The sequence below is a fragment of the Triticum urartu genome, chromosome 5 (assembly GCF_003073215.2).
Source record: "Triticum urartu cultivar G1812 chromosome 5, Tu2.1, whole genome shotgun sequence".
Taxonomy (NCBI): domain Eukaryota; kingdom Viridiplantae; phylum Streptophyta; class Magnoliopsida; order Poales; family Poaceae; genus Triticum; species Triticum urartu.
The window spans coordinates 32,820,130-32,825,593 of record NC_053026.1 but is presented as its reverse complement, the minus strand read 5'-3'; the positions used below and the strand labels follow the sequence as shown (position 1 = coordinate 32,825,593).

Genomic DNA, 5,464 nt, shown 5'->3' with positions numbered 1-5,464 from the left:
TAGTTTCAACCTAAGCCGACAGCTATGTCGACGGCTAGACCGTCGGCACAGACCTGCCACGTGGCGAGCAAGCATTGGTCAGCACTTGACGGCGGCCGCCGTTACGCGATAACATTGCCGACGGCCGGGGCCGTCGGCATAGATGTACGGACACCGTCGGGATAGGGCCTATGTCGACGGCCTTTCTATGCCGACGGCATTCCTGGCTACGCCGACGGATATGTTGCCGACGGCCCTATGCCGACGGGTGCCGTCGGCATAGGCCTGTCCCGACGGCCTTTCAAGGCTATGCCGACGGCCCTGGCCGTCGGCATAGGGTGCGATTCCGGTAGTGCGTGCGCCGAGGTGTCCCCGGCCTCTAACAGGAGCGACGCGCAGTTCAGAGGAGAGAGAGAAGGTAGGGGAAAAGAAGAGAAGGGAGAGAGGGAGGCACGGCGGCGTGATCCAGCTGGCTGCTCCCGGCGATGTCAACAAAGAGCTCGGGCGAGATCAGACGGGAACACGCAACGGCGGCGGAGGATAGGGCTAGGAACCCTAGCCAGGGTGAGGGAGTCGTGGGTGGCGATGGATTGTTTCTGTGGGCGGTGTGTGAGCGGACCGATCATGGGGAGGTGAAAAAACGATATGAAGAAAAACCAACGAAAGATGGTGGTGGGAGGTGGGACGAAACAAAACCGGGACAAAAAAAACCTGGAAGCGAAACTACCAACTGCTCCATTAGAAGTAGAGATTTACACACGCGGCACTCGATCAATCGTCACAGCATATATAAATATAATTCCCTATGTAGAACATATACTCATCAGTCTGTCATGGCTCATGGTTGCCTCATGAACTGAAATATTCGGTCCTCAATCGTCACCTCCCAATAGGAGGGCCAGGAAGCAGACGAGGTCGCCCGCAAAGAAGAAGATGGTCCAGCAGATCCTGACGAGGTGGTCGGTGTCGGTAGCAAAGATCTCTACTCCTAATGGACGACTTGGTTGAATAGTCCCCCCACTTTCAACCGGTTTATTTTCAACCGGTTTTTTTTCAACCGGTTTTTTTCCATCAAATTACCCCCACCCCCACGCCCACCCACCGAAACTGGTTTCCTAAAGCAAATTGCATTAATGAGAGAGATCCGTTGATTTGGCTAAGGTAGGAAAGAATCTATTATTTGTTTCCTAAAGCAAATTGCATTAATGGGAGAGATCCTTTGATTTGGCTAAGGTAGGAAAGAATCTATTATTTGTTTGCTAAAGCAAATTGCATTAATGGAAGAGATCCATTGATTTGGCTAAGGTAGGAAAGAATCTATTATTTGTTTCCTAAAGAAAAAATGCATTAATGAGAGAGATCCGTTGATTTGGCTAAGGTAGGAAATAATCTATTATTTGTTTCCTAAAGCAAATTGCATTAATGGGAGAGATCCGTTGATTTGGCTAAGGTAGGAAAGAATCTATTATTTGTTTGCTAAAGCAAATTGCATTAATGAAAGAGATCCGTTGATTTGGCTAAGGTAGGAAAGAATCTATTATTTGTTTCCTAAAGAAAATTGCATTAATGAGAGAGATTTGTTGATTTGGCTAAGGTAGGCGGTTTTTGCGGTTCGTGGCGGCTCAGTGTGAGGTGGGGCGAGGTACAAAAAAAATCATGGAAGGTGGGACGGAAAAAAACCTGGGAGGTGGGAGTTGTCCCTGTTTAACCTACGAAATTTCATAGATTTTTTTAGGACGAAAAAAACCAGTGGAGGTGGGACGAAAATTGACCGGCGGAGACTACCAACTGCTCCATTAGGAGTAGAGATTTTCTAAAGCAAATTGCATTAATGGGAGAGATCCGTTGATTTGGCTAAGGTAGGAAAGAATCTATTATTTGTTTGCTAAAGCAAATTGCATTAATGAAAGAGATCCGTTGATTTGGCTAAGGTAGGAAAGAATCTATTATTTGTTTCCTAAAGAAAATTGCATTAATGAGAGAGATTTGTTGATTTGGCTAAGGTAGGCGGTTTTTGCGGTTCGTGGCGCTCAGTGTGAGGTGGGGCGAGGTACAAAAAAAATCATGGAAGGTGGGACGGAAAAAAACCTGGGAGGTGGGAGTTGTCCCTGGTTAACCTACAAAATTTCATAGATTTTTTTAGGACGAAAAAAAACCAGTGGAGGTGGGACGAAAATTGACCGGCGGAGACTACCAACTGCTCCATTAGGAGTAGAGATAACAGACAAGACATGTTTATTTCATACGCGCGAGCAAACAATAAAGGACACGTCACATAGGCGTCGATGACCTGCCACACCTAATTGGCAGGCGGCACGGCCGAGGGCATGACATGCCAAATTGGCAGGCGGCACGGTCGATGGCCTGACATGCCAAGTTGACAGGCGGATGGAGAAATTACCGCGCCTAATTGGCTAACGGCACTACCGATGTACCGCCACACCAAACAGACGGACGTACTGATATTTTTGAAACGCCAAACCCTAAGGCAAATCATCTCTACTCCTAATGGAGCAGTTGGTGAATAGTCTTCATGGTTTATTTTTGCTAAATTTTTTCCGTCTCTCCTCCCACCACCTCCTCCCACCCTGGTTCATCGGTTTATTTTTCTCTCCACTCTTTATTACAACCAGAACTTTCCTAACGTATAACAAATCACGGATCTAACTTCCTTAAATTATGCAAATCAATCAATTTCTTTTATTGGTTCAATTTGTCTTAGGAAACAAATAACAGATTTTCAGTAAACAAATAATATATTTTAATTTAGCTTTCCTAACTTATCTAAATCAATTGATTTCTCTCAAAGTGAAATTTGTTTTAGGAAACAAATAACAGACATGTCACAAACTTTCCTCTCAATAAATAGTTTCTTAACATTTGCAAACTTTCCTAATCAGACACGTCACAAACGGGCAGGTACTGATATCACGTTACCAAACAATAAAACCCCATTTGCATAGAAATCAGTTCAATATCCTAACTTTCCTAAATTTTTACCTTTCCTTGATAACAACTAATATTTCCTATGTTTTCCACCTATAGAAGGAAATCACCCCTCCATCGATATTAGCATTTTTTTGGAATGAGATCTCTAGGTTATGATTTTTTTGCGATTCTTTCCAATTGTGACCTCTCCTTCCGCTCCGGCTCCTTCTCGCATAAACACCTCCACCATAGCCAGCTGATGCCACCTCAGACCTCCTGCCTCTCCACACCTTCTCCGCCACCTCCTCCTCATACTCCATTGACAATCCCTCCACCATGTTTGTCCACGGCGGTGTCGAGGACATGGCGCAGCAGCGTACCAGCGGTAGAGTAGCGCATAGCAGCAGGAAGCAGCACGCAGCAGGCGAGGCAAGCGGCCGGCGTGGCTGAGGGGACGGCCGGCAGAAGATGGCTGTGACAGGAGGGGGCGCGACTGCGGGGCGAGCGAAGGCATAGGCGGCAGCAGACGGGCGAGCGCAGCTAGCGAGAGTGTGGGGTGGCTGCGGCTAGCGCGGCGGCAGTGGCGGGCGCGATCGACGCGGTGTGGCATAGGCGTCCATATATACTTTAAGGGTGTTGAGGTCATTATAGGAGTATTTAGATTGATCAAGTTTCTATCTGCTCTTTCTTCCTGTAAAGATTTCTCAAAATTGTCGATGAGTATTTAAATGATGAAGTTTCTATTTGGTATCACTTCCTGTGAGGATATCCCAAAATTACCAGATCTAATATTATTTTAGCATGGCCTTTGGTAGTTCATGTGCACGTATTTTAGTGTATGGCCCAATCTCATATTTTCTTCAAATTTATAGTGAAATGATGTTTCAATCAAGGTTGTTCCATATTGTGCTACCTTGCGAAAAATATGCATAATGATTGTCTGTGTTTCTGATGAGCTGGAGCAGATGCACGATTGTACATGTACCGAATAACTCATGATGCAGGACCGCTTGTGGTTGTTTTTAGGGCACATAGTGTTGGCGTGGGGACCTTTCGTATGTTCTATACTAAGAATTTTTCATCTTATGCTTTGTACTAAGTTGGTTTTATAACTTGTGTGCTTATTTCACTAATGCATGCAGGAGTATCAAACAGTGATGGTGTGTTCTGTATACGATTTTGTTTACTCCAATTCTATATATTCTCACGAGTAGATAAGGTGTAAGCATGTGTAATGTAGTTCCTTTTTCTACATATGGTGATTGATTTCTTCATTGGTAACCCAACTAACGGATGGTAATCAATCTTCAAATACCAAAACCAATGTCACTTGATATGTATGAGAATATTAAATGTAATATTAACATAACTAATATTGAACTCTTAAAGCTAATGTGGCCCCGTTGCAACGCACGGGCGTTCTTCTAGTAAGGATAAAGTGGACGACGATGGCGAGCGAGAGCGCGAGGCACGCGATGGCATGGCGGACACGAGGGCACGGCGGACCCCGCCATGGCGGCGTCAGCGCCGACGCGGCCACATGAGACGCAGCGGTGGCCACCATCCCGGTAATGTCTGCCGGCTTGAAGCACTGCATGAATATGATGGATCGATCGGTCGGAATGTCCAGCATGTACAAAAGGACCAAGGGGAAGGGGTAGTAGCCTAGTAGGCACTAGGCAGTAGGCAGACAGGTCGTAGTGAATTATTACCAGGTCGGGATTTCATAGTAGGCCAGGATGGAGCAGCCGAGGAAGACGGAGGTGGTGAGGAGCGCCCAAGCGCTGACCACGGTCACACTCAGAGGCAGCAGACGCATCTTGCCGTCCATGGATCCAACCGTTTTTTGCCGTCGCGGGGCGTCCATGGAATGGATCCAATCCAAGCTAGCTAGCAGCAACAACAACAGCGCTGGGTTAGTTGGTTCCCTTGTACTACTGCAATTCTCTGTCGCGAAAGAAAAAATCGATCCATGCATCTCAAATTCTCAATTAATCTCACAAGATGAAAGGAAAGGGAAGAAGGCCGGCCGGCCGGGGACAGGTGGGGCGGCGGGGAAGGGAACGGACTCACCGACGCTGGTCGGAACTCGGAACTGGATGTGGGAGCTTCGTCCTCGCTTGCTGCTCGTGGCGGCCTGGGTCGTCGTGTGTTGGAGCCTGGCCTGGACGCGGCGCAGATCCGGTGGAGCTTCTTTCTCGCTTGCTCCTGGTGGCGGCCGGAGGTGGAGGGCTGTTTAAATAGACGCAGCGGGCAGCCTCCGTTGCGAGCAAGAGACGGTGAACCCCTGCGTACGATGATTTCACATCGCAGGAAGTTGCCATACAGCGCGCATAGCATCTTTGGGAATTCATTTAGCTGCACACTTATTTTCAACTGGTGTGATTTCTAGTAGCATACAAATATGTGACCCGTGCGTGCTTCGTGCATTACTAGGACCCGTACCCACTCTAACCAGCGGTGGCTCATTCAACATTTTGAATGGTTTTGATTCTTTCTGTCTAAGCTTGAATGCCATCAATGGGTACAACCTCAACTTTAAGTTACATTAATTATT

At 47.0% G+C, this 5,464-nt stretch overlaps 1 long non-coding RNA gene across 1 annotated transcript; it reads right to left on the bottom strand.

Moving 5' to 3' along the window:
* Positions 1-4,261: 4,261 nt before the first annotated feature.
* On the bottom strand, positions 4,262-5,192 carry LOC125555522. The gene is made up of 3 exons (XR_007304747.1): positions 4,981-5,192; positions 4,620-4,797; positions 4,262-4,498 (listed from the first exon to the last, which is right to left on the bottom strand). It is a non-coding gene; the product is annotated as an uncharacterized LOC125555522 (long non-coding RNA).
* Between the last annotated feature and the right edge of the window lie 272 nt (positions 5,193-5,464).